Here is a 14341-nt window from a genome sequence, read left to right on the forward strand (position 1 = left end):
TCTTCCGAAACCGTCCCAAGGCGAAGATCGCGAAAAGTTATTAGGAATTCATATATTTTATGTGATTTTTGGTGCACCGAAGACGTAGTTATGGCTTTTGGGAGTCGCGGCGCTGATTCTTATATAGATAATGCGCGCTAATGCTTGCGGATGCGATCATACCAGCACTAATGCACAGGATCCCATCAGAACTCCGAAGTTAAGCGTGCTTGGGCGAGAGTAGTACTAGGATGGGTGACCTCTTGGGAAGTCCTCGTGTTGCATCCCTCTTTTTTTGCGAATTATTTTTTCGGAGGTCGAAACGATGGAATTTCACCAAAAATCACTCCGAGTCTTGTTCAAATGCCCGTTTACGCTTACAATTCACCGGTGAAAGTCGAAATTCCGGACCGATGGCGAAATTTACGATTTTACCCTTCCCCCGTTCACCTTGTCGGAATTTCGCCGATCACTCTTCCGAAACCGTCCCAACGCGAAGATCGCGAAAAGTTATTAGGAATTCATATATTTTATGTGATTTTTGGTGCACCGAAGACGTAGTTATGGCTTTTGGGAGTCGCGGCGCTGATTCTTATATAGATAATGCGCGCTAATGCTTGCGGATGCGATCATACCAGCACTAATGCACCGGATCCCATCAGAACTCCGAAGTTAAGCGTGCTTGGGCGAGAGTAGTACTAGGATGGGTGACCTCTTGGGAAGTCCTCGTGTTGCATCCCTCTTTTTTGCGAATTATTTTATTCGGAGGCCGAAACGATGGAATTTCACCAAAAATCGCTCCGAGTCTTGTTCAAATGCCCGTTTACGCTTACAATTCACCGGTGAAAGTCGAAATTCCGGACCGAGGGCGAAATTTACGATTTTACCCTTCCCCCGTTCACCTTGTCGGAATTTCGCCGATCACTCTTCCGAAACCGTCCCAACGCGAAGATCGCGAAAAGTTATTAGGAATTCATATATTTTATGTGATTTTTGGTGCACCGAAGACGTAGTTATGGCTTTTGGGAGTCGCGGCGTTGATTCTTATATAGATAATGCGCGCTAATGCTTGCGGATGCGATCATACCAGCACTAATGCACCGCATCCCATCAGAACTCCGAAGTTAAGCGTGCTTGGGCGAGAGTAGTACTAGGATGGGTGACCTCCTGGGATGTCCTCGTGTTGCGTCCCTCTTTTTTTGCGAATTATTTTTTTCGGAGGCCGAAACGATGGAATTTCACCAAAAATCGCTCCGAGTCTTGTTCAAATGCCCGTTTACGCTTACAATTCACCGGTGAAAGTCGAAATTCCGGACCGAGGGCGAAATTTACGATTTTGCCCTTCCCCCGTTCACCTTGTCGGAATTTCGCCGATCACTCTTCCGAAACCGTCCCAACGCGGAGATCGCGAAAAGTTATTAGGAATTCATATATTTTATGTGATTTTTGGTGCACCGAAGACGTAGTTATGGCTTTTGGGAGTCGCGGCGCTGATTCTTATATAGATAATGCGCGCTAATGCTTGCGGATGCGATCATACCAGCACTAATGCACCGCATCCCATCAGAACTTCGAAGTTAAGCGTGCTTGGGCGAGAGTAGTACTAGGATGGGTGACCTCCTGGGAAGTCCTCGTGTTGCATCCCTCTTTTTTTGCGAATTATTTTTTTCGGAGGCCGAAACGATGGAATTTCACCAAAAATCGCTCCGAGTCTTGTTCAAATGCCCGTTTACGCTTACAATTCACCGGTGAAAGTCGAAATTCCGGACCGAGGGTGAAATTTACGATTTTACCCTTCCCCCGTTCACCTTGGCGGAATTTCGACGATCACTCTTCCGAAACCGTCCCAACGCGAAGATCGCGAAAAGTTATTAGGAATTCATATATTTTATGTGATTTTTGGTGCACCGAAGACGTAGTTATGGCTTTTGGGAGTCGCGGCGTTGATTCTTATATAGATAATGCGCGCTAATGCTTGCGGATGCGATCATACCAGCACTAATGCATCGGATCCCATCAGAACTCCGAAGTTAAGCGTGCTTGGGCGAGAGTAGTACTAGGATGGGTGACCTCCTGGGAAGTCCTCGTGTTGCATCCCTCTTTTTTTGCGAATTATTTTTTTCGGAGGCCGAAACGATGGAATTTCACCAAAAATCGATCCGAGCCTTGTTCAAATGCTCGTTTACGCATACAATTCACCGGTGAAAGTCGAAATTCCGGACCGAGGGCGAAATTTACGATTTTACCCTTCCCCCGTTCACCTTGTCGGAATTTCGCCGATCACTCTTCCGAAACCGTCCCAACGCGAAGATCGCGAAAAGTTATTAGGAATTCATATATTTTATGTGATTTTTGGTGCACCGAAGACGTAGTTATGGCTTTTGGGAGTCGCGGCGTTGATTCTTATATAGATAATGCGCGCTAATGCTTGCGGATGCGATCATACCAGCACTAATGCACCGCATCCCATCAGAACTCCGAAGTTAAGCGTGCTTGGGCGAGAGTAGTACTAGGATGGGTGACCTCCTGGGATGTCCTCGTGTTGCGTCCCTCTTTTTTTGCGAATTATTTTTTTCGGAGGCCGTAACGATGGAATTTCACCAAAAATCGATCCGAGGCTTGTTCAAATGCCCGTTTACGCTTACAATTCACCGGTGAAAGTCGAAATTCCGGACCGAGGGCGAAATTTACGATTTTACCCTTCCCCCGTTCACCTTGTCGGAATTTCGCCGATCACTCTTCCGAAACCGTCCCAACGCGAAGATCGCGAAAAGTTATTAGGAATTCATATATTTTATGTGATTTTTGGTGCACCGAAGACGTAGTTATGGCTTTTGGGAGTCGCGGCGCTGATTCTTATATAGATAATGCGCGCTAATGCTTGCGGATGCGATCATACCAGCACTAATGCACCGGATCCCATCAGAACTCCGAAGTTAAGCGTGCTTGGGCGAGAGTAGTACTAGGATGGGTGACCTCTTGGGAAGTCCTCGTGTTGCATCGCTCTTTTTTTGCGAATTATTTTTTCGGAGGTCGAAACGATGGAATTTCACCAAAAATCGCTCCGAGTCTTGTTCAAATGCCCGTTTACGCTTACAATTCACCGGTGAAAGTCGAAATTCCGGACCGAGGGCGAAATTTACGATTTTACCCTTCCCCCGTTCACCTTGGCGTAATTTCGCCGATCACTCTTCCGAAACCGTCCCAACGCGAAGATCGCGAAAAGTTATTAGGAATTCATATATTTTATGTGATTTTTGGTGCACCGAAGACGTAGTTATGGCTTTTGGGAGTCGCGGCGTTGATTCTTATATAGATAATGCGCGCTAATGCTTGCGGATGCGATCATACCAGCACTAATGCATCGGATCCCATCAGAACTCCGAAGTTAAGCGTGCTTGGGCGAGAGTAGTACTAGGATGGGTGACCTCCTGGGAAGTCCTCGTGTTGCATCCCTCTTTTTTTGCGAATTATTTTTTTCGGAGGCCGAAACGATGGAATTTCACCAAAAATCGATCCGAGCCTTGTTCAAATGCTCGTTTACGCATACAATTCACCGGTGAAAGTCGAAATTCCGGACCGAGGGCGAAATTTACGATTTTACCCTTCCCCCGTTCACCTTGTCGGAATTTCGCCGATCACTCTTCCGAAACCGTCCCAACGCGAAGATCGCGAAAAGTTATTAGGAATTCATATATTTTATGTGATTTTTGGTGCACCGAAGACGTAGTTATGGCTTTTGGGAGTCGCGGCGCTGATTCTTATATAGATAATGCGCGCTAATGCTTGCGGATGCGATCATACCAGCACTAATGCACCGCATCCCATCAGAACTCCGAAGTTAAGCGTGCTTGGGCGAGAGTAGTACTAGGATGGGTGACCTCCTGGGATGTCCTCGTGTTGCGTCCCTCTTTTTTTGCGAATTATTTTTTTCGGAGGCCGTAACGATGGAATTTCACCAAAAATCGATCCGAGGCTTGTTCAAATGCCCGTTTACGCTTACAATTCACCGGTGAAAGTCGAAATTCCGGACCGAGGGCGAAATTTACGATTTTACCCTTCCCCCGTTCACCTTGTCGGAATTTCGCCGATCACTCTTCCGAAACCGTCCCAACGCGAAGATCGCGAAAAGTTATTAGGAATTCATATATTTTATGTGATTTTTGGTGCACCGAAGACGTAGTTATGGCTTTTGGGAGTCGCGGCGCTGATTCTTATATAGATAATGCGCGCTAATGCTTGCGGATGCGATCATACCAGCACTAATGCACCGGATCCCATCAGAACTCCGAAGTTAAGCGTGCTTGGGCGAGAGTAGTACTAGGATGGGTGACCTCTTGGGAAGTCCTCGTGTTGCATCCCTCTTTTTTTGCGAATTATTTTTTTCGGAGGCCGAAACGATGGAATTTCACCAAAAATCGATCCGAGCCTTGTTCAAATGCTCGTTTACGCATACAATTCGCCGGTGAAAGTCGAAATTCCGGACCGAGGGCGAAATTTACGATTTTACCCTTCCCCCGTTCACCTTGTCGGAATTTCGCCGATCACTCTTTCGAAACCGTCCCAACGCGAAGATCGCGAAAAGTTATTAGGAATTCATATATTTTATGTGATTTTTGGTGCACCGAAGACGTAGTTATGGCTTTTGGGAGTCGCGGCGTTGATTCTTATATAGATAATGCGCGCTAATGCTTGCGGATGCGATCATACCAGCACTAATGCACCGCATCCCATCAGAACTCCGAAGTTAAGCGTGCTTGGGCGAGAGTAGTACTAGGATGGGTGACCTCCTGGGATGTCCTCGTGTTGCGTCCCTCTTTTTTTGCGAATTATTTTTTTCGGAGGCCGAAACGATGGAATTTCACCAAAAATCGATCCGAGCCTTGTTCAAATGCTCGTTTACGCATACAATTCACCGGTGAAAGTCGAAATTCCGGACCGAGGGCGAAATTTACGATTTTACCCTTCCCCCGTTCACCTTGTCGGAATTTCGCCGATCACTCTTCCGAAACCGTCCCAACGCGAAGATCGCGAAAAGTTATTAGGAATTCATATATTTTATGTGATTTTTGGTGCACCGAAGACGTAGTTATGGCTTTTGGGAGTCGCGGCGTTGATTCTTATATAGATAATGCGCGCTAATGCTTGCGGATGCGATCATACCAGCACTAATGCACCGCATCCCATCAGAACTCCGAAGTTAAGCGTGCTTGGGCGAGAGTAGTACTAGGATGGGTGACCTCCTGGGATGTCCTCGTGTTGCGTCCCTCTTTTTTTGCGAATTATTTTTTTCGGAGGCCGTAACGATGGAATTTCACCAAAAATCGCTCCGAGTCTTGTTCAAATGCCCGTTTACGCTTACAATTCACCGGTGAAAGTCGAAATTCCGGACCGAGGGCGAAATTTACGATCTTACCCTTCCCCCGTTCACCTTGTCGGAATTTCGCCGATCACTCTTCCGAAACCGTCCCAACGCGAAGATCGCGAAAAGTTATTAGGAATTCATATATTTTATGTGATTTTTGGTGCACCGAAGACGTAGTTATGGCTTTTGGGAGTCGCGGCGCTGATTCTTATATAGATAATGCGCGCTAATGCTTGCGGATGCGATCATACCAGCACTAATGCACCGCATCCCATCAGAACTCCGAAGTTAAGCGTGCTTGGGCGAGAGTAGTACTAGGATGGGTGACCTCCTGGGATGTCCACGTGTTGCGTCCCTCTTTTTTTGCGAATTATTTTTTTCGGAGGCCGTACTGATGGAATTTCACCAAAAATCGCTCCGAGTCTTGTTCAAATGCCCGTTTACGCTTACAATTCACCGGTGAAAGTCGAAATTCCGGACCGAGGGCGAAATTTACGATTTTACCCTTCCCCCGTTCACCTTGTCGGAATTTCGCCGATCACTCTTCCGAAACCGTCCCAAGGCGAAGATCGCGAAAAGTTATTAGGAATTCATATATTTTATGTGATTTTTGGTGCACCGAAGACGTAGTTATGGCTTTTGGGAGTCGCGGCGCTGATTCTTATATAGATAATGCGCGCTAATGCTTGCGGATGCGATCATACCAGCACTAATGCACAGGATCCCATCAGAACTCCGAAGTTAAGCGTGCTTGGGCGAGAGTAGTACTAGGATGGGTGACCTCTTGGGAAGTCCTCGTGTTGCATCCCTCTTTTTTTGCGAATTATTTTTTCGGAGGTCGAAACGATGGAATTTCACCAAAAATCACTCCGAGTCTTGTTCAAATGCCCGTTTACGCTTACAATTCACCGGTGAAAGTCGAAATTCCGGACCGATGGCGAAATTTACGATTTTACCCTTCCCCCGTTCACCTTGTCGGAATTTCGCCGATCACTCTTCCGAAACCGTCCCAACGCGAAGATCGCGAAAAGTTATTAGGAATTCATATATTTTATGTGATTTTTGGTGCACCGAAGACGTAGTTATGGCTTTTGGGAGTCGCGGCGCTGATTCTTATATAGATAATGCGCGCTAATGCTTGCGGATGCGATCATACCAGCACTAATGCACCGGATCCCATCAGAACTCCGAAGTTAAGCGTGCTTGGGCGAGAGTAGTACTAGGATGGGTGACCTCTTGGGAAGTCCTCGTGTTGCATCCCTCTTTTTTGCGAATTATTTTATTCGGAGGCCGAAACGATGGAATTTCACCAAAAATCGCTCCAAGTCTTGTTCAAATGCCCGTTTACGCTTACAATTCACCGGTGAAAGTCGAAATTCCGGACCGAGGGCGAAATTTACGATTTTACCCTTCCCCCGTTCACCTTGTCGGAATTTCGCCGATCACTCTTCCGAAACCGTCCCAACGCGAAGATCGCGAAAAGTTATTAGGAATTCATATATTTTATGTGATTTTTGGTGCACCGAAGACGTAGTTATGGCTTTTGGGAGTCGCGGCGTTGATTCTTATATAGATAATGCGCGCTAATGCTTGCGGATGCGATCATACCAGCACTAATGCACCGCATCCCATCAGAACTCCGTAGTTAAGCGTGCTTGGGCGAGAGTAGTACTAGGATGGGTGACCTCCTGGGATGTCCTCGTGTTGCGTCCCTCTTTTTTTGCGAATTATTTTTTTCGGAGGCCGAAACGATGGAATTTCACCAAAAATCGCTCCGAGTCTTGTTCAAATGCCCGTTTACGCTTACAATTCACCGGTGAAAGTCGAAATTCCGGACCGAGGGCGAAATTTACGATTTTGCCCTTCCCCCGTTCACCTTGTCGGAATTTCGCCGATCACTCTTCCGAAACCGTCCCAACGCGGAGATCGCGAAAAGTTATTAGGAATTCATATATTTTATGTGATTTTTGGTGCACCGAAGACGTAGTTATGGCTTTTGGGAGTCGCGGCGCTGATTCTTATATAGATAATGCGCGCTAATGCTTGCGGATGCGATCATACCAGCACTAATGCACCGCATCCCATCAGAACTTCGAAGTTAAGCGTGCTTGGGCGAGAGTAGTACTAGGATGGGTGACCTCCTGGGAAGTCCTCGTGTTGCATCCCTCTTTTTTTGCGAATTATTTTTTTCGGAGGCCGAAACGATGGAATTTCACCAAAAATCGCTCCGAGTCTTGTTCAAATGCCCGTTTACGCTTACAATTCACCGGTGAAAGTCGAAATTCCGGACCGAGGGTGAAATTTACGATTTTACCCTTCCCCCGTTCACCTTGGCGGAATTTCGACGATCACTCTTCCGAAACCGTCCCAACGCGAAGATCGCGAAAAGTTATTAGGAATTCATATATTTTATGTGATTTTTGGTGCACCGAAGACGTAGTTATGGCTTTTGGGAGTCGCGGCGTTGATTCTTATATAGATAATGCGCGCTAATGCTTGCGGATGCGATCATACCAGCACTAATGCATCGGATCCCATCAGAACTCCGAAGTTAAGCGTGCTTGGGCGAGAGTAGTACTAGGATGGGTGACCTCCTGGGAAGTCCTCGTGTTGCATCCCTCTTTTTTTGCGAATTATTTTTTTCGGAGGCCGAAACGATGGAATTTCACCAAAAATCGATCCGAGCCTTGTTCAAATGCTCGTTTACGCATACAATTCACCGGTGAAAGTCGAAATTCCGGACCGAGGGCGAAATTTACGATTTTACCCTTCCCCCGTTCACCTTGTCGGAATTTCGCCGATCACTCTTCCGAAACCGTCCCAACGCGAAGATCGCGAAAAGTTATTAGGAATTCATATATTTTATGTGATTTTTGGTGCACCGAAGACGTAGTTATGGCTTTTGGGAGTCGCGGCGTTGATTCTTATATAGATAATGCGCGCTAATGCTTGCGGATGCGATCATACCAGCACTAATGCACCGCATCCCATCAGAACTCCGAAGTTAAGCGTGCTTGGGCGAGAGTAGTACTAGGATGGGTGACCTCCTGGGATGTCCTCGTGTTGCGTCCCTCTTTTTTTGCGAATTATTTTTTTCGGAGGCCGTAACGATGGAATTTCACCAAAAATCGATCCGAGCCTTGTTCAAATGCCCGTTTACGCTTACAATTCACCGGTGAAAGTCGAAATTCCGGACCGAGGGCGAAATTTACGATTTTACCCTTCCCCCGTTCACCTTGTCGGAATTTCGCCGATCACTCTTCCGAAACCGTCCCAACGCGAAGATCGCGAAAAGTTATTAGGAATTCATATATTTTATGTGATTTTTGGTGCACCGAAGACGTAGTTATGGCTTTTGGGAGTCGCGGCGCTGATTCTTATATAGATAATGCGCGCTAATGCTTGCGGATGCGATCATACCAGCACTAATGCACCGCATCCCATCAGAACTCCGAAGTTAAGCGTGCTTGGGCGAGAGTAGTACTAGGATGGGTGACCTCCTGGGATGTCCACGTGTTGCGTCCCTCTTTTTTTGCGAATTATTTTTTTCGGAGGCCGTACTGATGGAATTTCACCAAAAATCGCTCCGAGTCTTGTTCAAATGCCCGTTTACGCTTACAATTCACCGGTGAAAGTCGAAATTCCGGACCGAGGGCGAAATTTACGATTTTACCCTTCCCCCGTTCACCTTGTCGGAATTTCGCCGATCACTCTACCGAAACCGTCCCAAGGCGAAGATCGCGAAAAGTTATTAGGAATTCATATATTTTATGTGATTTTTGGTGCACCGAAGACGTAGTTATGGCTTTTGGGAGTCGCGGCGCTGATTCTTATATAGATAATGCGCGCTAATGCTTGCGGATGCGATCATACCAGCACTAATGCACAGGATCCCATCAGAACGCCGAAGTTAAGCGTGCTTGGGCGAGAGTAGTACTAGGATGGGTGACCTCTTGGGAAGTCCTCGTGTTGCATCCCTCTTTTTTTGCGAATTATTTTTTCGGAGGTCGAAACGATGGAATTTCACCAAAAATCGCTCCGAGTCTTGTTCAAATGCCCGTTTACGCTTACAATTCACCGGTGAAAGTCGAAATTCCGGACCGAGGGCGAAATTTACGATTTTACCCTTCCCCCGTTCACCTTGTCGGAATTTCGCCGATCACTCTTCCGAAACCGTCCCAACGCGAAGATCGCGAAAAGTTATTAGGAATTCATATATTTTATGTGATTTTTGGTGCACCGAAGACGTAGTTATGGCTTTTGGGAGTCGCGGCGCTGATTCTTATATAGATAATGCGCGCTAATGCTTGCGGATGCGATCATACCAGCACTAATGCATCGGATCCCATCAGAACTCCGAAGTTAAGCGTGCTTGGGCGAGAGTAGTACTAGGATGGGTGACCTCCTGGGAAGTCCTCGTGTTGCATCCCTCTTTTTTTGCGAATTATTTTTTTCGGAGGCCGAAACGATGGAATTTCACCAAAAATCGCTCCGAGTCTTGTTCAAATGCCCGTTTACGCTTACAATTCACCGGTGAAAGTCGAAATTCCGGACCGAGGGCGAAATTTACGATTTTACCCTTCCCCCGTTCACCTTGTCGGAATTTCGCCGATCACTCTTCCGAAACCGTCCCAACGCGAAGATCGCGAAAAGTTATTAGGAATTCATATATTTTATGTGATTTTTGGTGCACCGAAGACGTAGTTATGGCTTTTGGGAGTCGCGGCGCTGATTCTTATATAGATAATGCGCGCTAATGCTTGCGGATGCGATCATACCAGCACTAATGCACCGCATCCCATCAGAACTCCGAAGTTAAGCGTGCTTGGGCGAGAGTAGTACTAGGATGGGTGACCTCCTGGGATGTCCTCGTGTTGCATCCCTATTTTTTTGCGAATTATTTTTTTCGGAGGCCGAAACGATGGAATTTCACCAAAAATCGCTCCGAGTCTTGTTCAAATGCCCGTTTACGCTTACAATTCACCGGTGAAAGTCGAAATTCCGGACCGAGGGCGAAATTTACGATTTTACCCTTCCCCCGTTCACCTTGTCGGAATTTCGCCGATCACTCTTCCGAAACCGTCCCAACGCGAAGATCGCGAAAAGTTATTAGGAATTCATATATTTTATGTGATTTTTGGTGCACCGAAGACGTAGTTATGGCTTTTGGGAGTCGCGGCGTTGATTCTTATATAGATAATGCGCGCTAATGCTTGCGGATGCGATCATACCAGCACTAATGCACCGCATCCCATCAGAACTCCGAAGTTAAGCGTGCTTGGGCGAGAGTAGTACTAGGATGGGTGACCTCCTGGGATGTCCTCGTGTTGCGTCCCTCTTTTTTTGCGAATTATTTTTTTCGGAGGCCGAAACGATGGAATTTCACCAAAAATCGATCCGAGCCTTGTTCAAATGCTCGTTTACGCATACAATTCACCGGTGAAAGTCGAAATTCCGGACCGAGGGCGAAATTTACGATTTTACCCTTCCCCCGTTCACCTTGTCGGAATTTCGCCGATCACTCTTCCGAAACCGTCCCAACGCGAAGATCGCGAAAAGTTATTAGGAATTCATATATTTTATGTGATTTTTGGTGCACCGAAGACGTAGTTATGGCTTTTGGGAGTCGCGGCGTTGATTCTTATATAGATAATGCGCGCTAATGCTTCTGGATGCGATCATACCAGCACTAATGCACCGCATCCCATCAGAACTCCGAAGTTAAGCGTGCTTGGGCGAGAGTAGTACTAGGATGGGTGACCTCCTGGGATGTCCTCGTGTTGCATCCCTCTTTTTTTGCGAATTATTTTTTTCGGAGGCCGAAACGATGGAATTTCACCAAAAATCGCTCCGAGTCTTGTTCAAATGCCCGTTTACGCTTACAATTCACCGGTGAAAGTCGAAATTCCGGACCGATGGCGAAATTTACGATTTTACCCTTCCCCCGTTCACCTTGTCGGAATTTCGCCGATCACTCTTCCGAAACCGTCCCAACGCGAAGATCGCGAAAAGTTATTAGGAATTCATATATTTTATGTGATTTTTGGTGCACCGAAGACGTAGTTATAGCTTTTGGGAGTCGCGGCGCTGATTCTTATATAGATAATGCGCGCTAATGCTTGCGGATGCGATCATACCAGCACTAATGCACCGGATCCCATTAGAACTCCGAAGTTAAGCGTGCTTGGGCGAGAGTAGTACTAGGATGGGTGACCTCTTGGGAAGTCCTCGTGTTGCATCCCTCTTTTTTGCGAATTATTTTTTTCGGAGGCCGAAACGATGGACTTTCACCAAAAATCGCTCCGAGTCTTGTTCAAATGCCCGTTTACGCTTACAATTCACCGGTGAAAGTCGAAATTCCGGACCGAGGGCGAAATTTACGATTTTACCCTTCCCCCGTTCACCTTGTCGGAATTTGGCCGATCACTCTTCCGAAACCGTCCCAACGCGAAGATCTGGAAAAGTTATTAGGAATTCATATATTTTATGTGATTTTTGGTGCACCGAAGACGTAGTTATGGCTTTTGGGAGTCGCGGCGCTGATTCTTATATAGATAATGCGCGCTAATGCTTGCGGATGCGATCATACCAGCACTAATGCACCGCATCCCATCAGAACTCCGAAGTTAAGCGTGCTTGGGCGAGAGTAGTACTAGGATGGGTGACCTCCTGGGAAGTCCTCGTGTTGCATCCCTGTTTTTTTGCGAATTATTTTTTTCGGAGGCCGAAACGATGGAATTTCACCAAAAATCGCTCCGAGTCTTGTTCAAATGCCCGTTTACGCTTACAATTCACCGGTGAAAGTCGAAATTCCGGACCGAGGGTGAAATTTACGATTTTACCCTTCCCCCGTTCACCTTGGCGGAATTTCGCCGATCACTCTTCCGAAACCGTCCCAACGCGAAGATCGCGAAAAGTTATTAGGAATTCATATATTTTATGTGATTTTTGGTGCACCGAAGACGTAGTTATGGCTTTTGGGAGTCGCGGCGTTGATTCTTATATAGATAATGCGCGCTAATGCTTGCGGATGCGATCATACCAGCACTAATGCATCGGATCCCATCAGAACTCCGAAGTGAAGCGTGCTTGGGCGAGAGTAGTACTAGGATGGGTGACCTCCTGGGAAGTCCTCGTGTTGCATCCCTCTTTTTTTGCGAATTATTTTTTTCGGAGGCCGAAACGATGGAATTTCACCAAAAATCGATCCGAGCCTTGTTCAAATGCTCGTTTACGCATACAATTCACCGGTGAAAGTCGAAATTCCGGACCGAGGGCGAAATTTACGATTTTACCCTTCCCCCGTTCACCTTGTCGGAATTTCGCCGATCACTCTTTCGAAACCGTCCCAACGCGAAGATCGCGAAAAGTTATTAGGAATTCATATATTTTATGTGATTTTTGGTGCACCGAAGACGTAGTTATGGCTTTTGGGAGTCGCGGCGTTGATTCTTATATAGATAATGCGCGATAATGCTTCCGGATGCGATCATACCAGCACTAATGCACCGCATCCCATCAGAACTCCGAAGTTAAGCGTGCTTGGGCGAGAGTAGTACTAGGATGGGTGACCTCCTGGGATGTCCTCGTGTTGCATCCCTCTTTTTTTGCGAATTATTTTTTTCGGAGGCCGAAACGATGGAATTTCACCAAAAATCGCTCCGAGTCTTGTTCAAATGCCCGTTTACGCTTACAATTCACCGGTGAAAGTCGAAATTCCGGACCGAGGGCGAAATTTACGATTTTACCCTTCCCCCGTTCACCTTGTCGGAATTTCGCCGATCACTCTTCCGAAACCGTCCCAACGCGAAGATCGCGAAAAGTTATTAGGAATTCATATATTTTATGTGATTTTTGGTGCACCGAAGACGTAGTTATGGCTTTTGGGAGTCGCGGCGTTGATTCTTATATAGATAATGCGCGCTAATGCTTGCGGATGCGATCATACCAGCACTAATGCATCGGATCCCATCAGAACTCCGAAGTTAAGCGTGCTTGGGCGAGAGTAGTACTAGGATGGGTGACCTCCTGGGAAGTCCTCGTGTTGCATCCCTCTTTTTTTGCGAATTATTTTTTTCGGAGGCCGAAACGATGGAATTTCACCAAAAATCGATCCGAGCCTTGTTCAAATGCTCGTTTACGCATACAATTCACCGGTGAAAGTCGAAATTCCGGACCGAGGGCGAAATTTACGATTTTACCCTTCCCCCGTTCACCTTGTCGGAATTTCGCCGATCACTCTTTCGAAACCGTCCCAACGCGAAGATCGCGAAAAGTTATTAGGAATTCATATATTTTATGTGATTTTTGGTGCACCGAAGACGTAGTTATGGCTTTTGGGAGTCGCGGCGTTGATTCTTATATAGATAATGCGCGCTAATGCTTCTGGATGCGATCATACCAGCACTAATGCACCGCATCCCATCAGAACTCCGAAGTTAAGCGTGCTTGGGCGAGAGTAGTACTAGGATGGGTGACCTCCTGGGATGTCCTCGTGTTGCATCCCTCTTTTTTTGCGAATTATTTTTTTCGGAGGCCGAAACGATGGAATTTCACCAAAAATCGCTCCGAGTCTTGTTCAAATGCCCGTTTACGCTTACAATTCACCGGTGAAAGTCGAAATTCCGGACCGATGGCGAAATTTACGATTTTACCCTTCCCCCGTTCACCTTGTCGGAATTTCGCCGATCACTCTTCCGAAACCGTCCCAACGCGAAGATCGCGAAAAGTTATTAGGAATTCATATATTTTATGTGATTTTTGGTGCACCGAAGACGTAGTTATGGCTTTTGGGAGTCGCGGCGCTGATTCTTATATAGATAATGCGCGCTAATGCTTGCGGATGCGATCATACCAGCACTAATGCACCGGATCCCATTAGAACTCCGAATTTAAGCGTGCTTGGGCGAGAGTAGTACTAGGATGGGTGACCTCTTGGGAAGTCCTCGTGTTGCATCCCTCTTTTTTGCGAATTATTTTTTTCGGAGGCCGAAACGA

General features: G+C 46.7%; 31 non-coding genes and 1 pseudogene across 31 annotated transcripts; all 32 read left to right on the top strand.

Moving 5' to 3' along the window:
* Nucleotides 1–148: 148 nt before the first annotated feature.
* On the top strand, nt 149–267 carry LOC149395552 (5S ribosomal RNA). Its single transcript, XR_016298537.1, has one exon. It is a non-coding gene; the product is annotated as a 5S ribosomal RNA (ribosomal RNA).
* A 333-nt stretch (nt 268–600) lies between these two features.
* LOC149395553 (5S ribosomal RNA) lies at nt 601–719 on the top strand. Its single transcript, XR_016297547.1, has one exon. It is a non-coding gene; the product is annotated as a 5S ribosomal RNA (ribosomal RNA).
* A 333-nt stretch (nt 720–1052) lies between these two features.
* On the top strand, nt 1053–1171 carry LOC149395554 (5S ribosomal RNA). The gene has a single exon (XR_016299235.1). It is a non-coding gene; the product is annotated as a 5S ribosomal RNA (ribosomal RNA).
* Nucleotides 1172–1505: 334 nt separating this feature from the next.
* On the top strand, nt 1506–1624 carry LOC149395555 (5S ribosomal RNA). Its single transcript, XR_016298699.1, has one exon. It is a non-coding gene; the product is annotated as a 5S ribosomal RNA (ribosomal RNA).
* A 334-nt stretch (nt 1625–1958) lies between these two features.
* LOC149395556 (5S ribosomal RNA) lies at nt 1959–2077 on the top strand. The gene has a single exon (XR_016298114.1). It is a non-coding gene; the product is annotated as a 5S ribosomal RNA (ribosomal RNA).
* A 334-nt stretch (nt 2078–2411) lies between these two features.
* LOC149395557 (5S ribosomal RNA) lies at nt 2412–2530 on the top strand. The gene has a single exon (XR_016299236.1). It is a non-coding gene; the product is annotated as a 5S ribosomal RNA (ribosomal RNA).
* Nucleotides 2531–2864: 334 nt separating this feature from the next.
* On the top strand, nt 2865–2983 carry LOC149395558 (5S ribosomal RNA). The gene has a single exon (XR_016298262.1). It is a non-coding gene; the product is annotated as a 5S ribosomal RNA (ribosomal RNA).
* Nucleotides 2984–3316: 333 nt separating this feature from the next.
* LOC149395559 (5S ribosomal RNA) lies at nt 3317–3435 on the top strand. The gene has a single exon (XR_016298115.1). It is a non-coding gene; the product is annotated as a 5S ribosomal RNA (ribosomal RNA).
* A 334-nt stretch (nt 3436–3769) lies between these two features.
* On the top strand, nt 3770–3888 carry LOC149395560 (5S ribosomal RNA). The gene has a single exon (XR_016299237.1). It is a non-coding gene; the product is annotated as a 5S ribosomal RNA (ribosomal RNA).
* Nucleotides 3889–4222: 334 nt separating this feature from the next.
* LOC149395561 (5S ribosomal RNA) lies at nt 4223–4341 on the top strand. The gene has a single exon (XR_016297548.1). It is a non-coding gene; the product is annotated as a 5S ribosomal RNA (ribosomal RNA).
* Nucleotides 4342–4675: 334 nt separating this feature from the next.
* On the top strand, nt 4676–4794 carry LOC149395562 (5S ribosomal RNA). The gene has a single exon (XR_016299239.1). It is a non-coding gene; the product is annotated as a 5S ribosomal RNA (ribosomal RNA).
* Nucleotides 4795–5128: 334 nt separating this feature from the next.
* Nucleotides 5129–5247, top strand: LOC149395563 (5S ribosomal RNA). Its single transcript, XR_016299240.1, has one exon. It is a non-coding gene; the product is annotated as a 5S ribosomal RNA (ribosomal RNA).
* Nucleotides 5248–5581: 334 nt separating this feature from the next.
* Nucleotides 5582–5700, top strand: LOC149395564 (5S ribosomal RNA). The gene has a single exon (XR_016299185.1). It is a non-coding gene; the product is annotated as a 5S ribosomal RNA (ribosomal RNA).
* A 334-nt stretch (nt 5701–6034) lies between these two features.
* LOC149395565 (5S ribosomal RNA) lies at nt 6035–6153 on the top strand. The gene has a single exon (XR_016298538.1). It is a non-coding gene; the product is annotated as a 5S ribosomal RNA (ribosomal RNA).
* A 333-nt stretch (nt 6154–6486) lies between these two features.
* LOC149395566 (5S ribosomal RNA) lies at nt 6487–6605 on the top strand. The gene has a single exon (XR_016297549.1). It is a non-coding gene; the product is annotated as a 5S ribosomal RNA (ribosomal RNA).
* A 333-nt stretch (nt 6606–6938) lies between these two features.
* On the top strand, nt 6939–7057 carry LOC149395567 (5S ribosomal RNA; annotated as a pseudogene).
* Nucleotides 7058–7391: 334 nt separating this feature from the next.
* Nucleotides 7392–7510, top strand: LOC149395568 (5S ribosomal RNA). The gene has a single exon (XR_016298700.1). It is a non-coding gene; the product is annotated as a 5S ribosomal RNA (ribosomal RNA).
* A 334-nt stretch (nt 7511–7844) lies between these two features.
* On the top strand, nt 7845–7963 carry LOC149395569 (5S ribosomal RNA). The gene has a single exon (XR_016298116.1). It is a non-coding gene; the product is annotated as a 5S ribosomal RNA (ribosomal RNA).
* A 334-nt stretch (nt 7964–8297) lies between these two features.
* Nucleotides 8298–8416, top strand: LOC149395570 (5S ribosomal RNA). The gene has a single exon (XR_016299241.1). It is a non-coding gene; the product is annotated as a 5S ribosomal RNA (ribosomal RNA).
* A 334-nt stretch (nt 8417–8750) lies between these two features.
* LOC149395571 (5S ribosomal RNA) lies at nt 8751–8869 on the top strand. Its single transcript, XR_016299187.1, has one exon. It is a non-coding gene; the product is annotated as a 5S ribosomal RNA (ribosomal RNA).
* A 334-nt stretch (nt 8870–9203) lies between these two features.
* Nucleotides 9204–9322, top strand: LOC149395572 (5S ribosomal RNA). The gene has a single exon (XR_016299014.1). It is a non-coding gene; the product is annotated as a 5S ribosomal RNA (ribosomal RNA).
* A 333-nt stretch (nt 9323–9655) lies between these two features.
* LOC149395573 (5S ribosomal RNA) lies at nt 9656–9774 on the top strand. Its single transcript, XR_016298117.1, has one exon. It is a non-coding gene; the product is annotated as a 5S ribosomal RNA (ribosomal RNA).
* Nucleotides 9775–10108: 334 nt separating this feature from the next.
* On the top strand, nt 10109–10227 carry LOC149395574 (5S ribosomal RNA). Its single transcript, XR_016299092.1, has one exon. It is a non-coding gene; the product is annotated as a 5S ribosomal RNA (ribosomal RNA).
* Nucleotides 10228–10561: 334 nt separating this feature from the next.
* On the top strand, nt 10562–10680 carry LOC149395575 (5S ribosomal RNA). The gene has a single exon (XR_016299242.1). It is a non-coding gene; the product is annotated as a 5S ribosomal RNA (ribosomal RNA).
* A 334-nt stretch (nt 10681–11014) lies between these two features.
* Nucleotides 11015–11133, top strand: LOC149395576 (5S ribosomal RNA). The gene has a single exon (XR_016299093.1). It is a non-coding gene; the product is annotated as a 5S ribosomal RNA (ribosomal RNA).
* Nucleotides 11134–11467: 334 nt separating this feature from the next.
* On the top strand, nt 11468–11586 carry LOC149395577 (5S ribosomal RNA). Its single transcript, XR_016297715.1, has one exon. It is a non-coding gene; the product is annotated as a 5S ribosomal RNA (ribosomal RNA).
* Nucleotides 11587–11919: 333 nt separating this feature from the next.
* Nucleotides 11920–12038, top strand: LOC149395578 (5S ribosomal RNA). Its single transcript, XR_016298761.1, has one exon. It is a non-coding gene; the product is annotated as a 5S ribosomal RNA (ribosomal RNA).
* A 334-nt stretch (nt 12039–12372) lies between these two features.
* On the top strand, nt 12373–12491 carry LOC149395579 (5S ribosomal RNA). Its single transcript, XR_016298526.1, has one exon. It is a non-coding gene; the product is annotated as a 5S ribosomal RNA (ribosomal RNA).
* Nucleotides 12492–12825: 334 nt separating this feature from the next.
* On the top strand, nt 12826–12944 carry LOC149395580 (5S ribosomal RNA). Its single transcript, XR_016299094.1, has one exon. It is a non-coding gene; the product is annotated as a 5S ribosomal RNA (ribosomal RNA).
* A 334-nt stretch (nt 12945–13278) lies between these two features.
* On the top strand, nt 13279–13397 carry LOC149395581 (5S ribosomal RNA). The gene has a single exon (XR_016298118.1). It is a non-coding gene; the product is annotated as a 5S ribosomal RNA (ribosomal RNA).
* Nucleotides 13398–13731: 334 nt separating this feature from the next.
* LOC149395582 (5S ribosomal RNA) lies at nt 13732–13850 on the top strand. Its single transcript, XR_016299095.1, has one exon. It is a non-coding gene; the product is annotated as a 5S ribosomal RNA (ribosomal RNA).
* A 334-nt stretch (nt 13851–14184) lies between these two features.
* Nucleotides 14185–14303, top strand: LOC149395583 (5S ribosomal RNA). The gene has a single exon (XR_016298602.1). It is a non-coding gene; the product is annotated as a 5S ribosomal RNA (ribosomal RNA).
* Nucleotides 14304–14341: the final 38 nt, after the last annotated feature.

This window comes from Urtica dioica, chromosome 5 (genome assembly GCF_054948205.1).
Source record: "Urtica dioica subsp. dioica isolate 48M chromosome 5, U.dioica_male_clone48M_v1_H2, whole genome shotgun sequence".
NCBI classification, from domain to species: domain Eukaryota; kingdom Viridiplantae; phylum Streptophyta; class Magnoliopsida; order Rosales; family Urticaceae; genus Urtica; species Urtica dioica.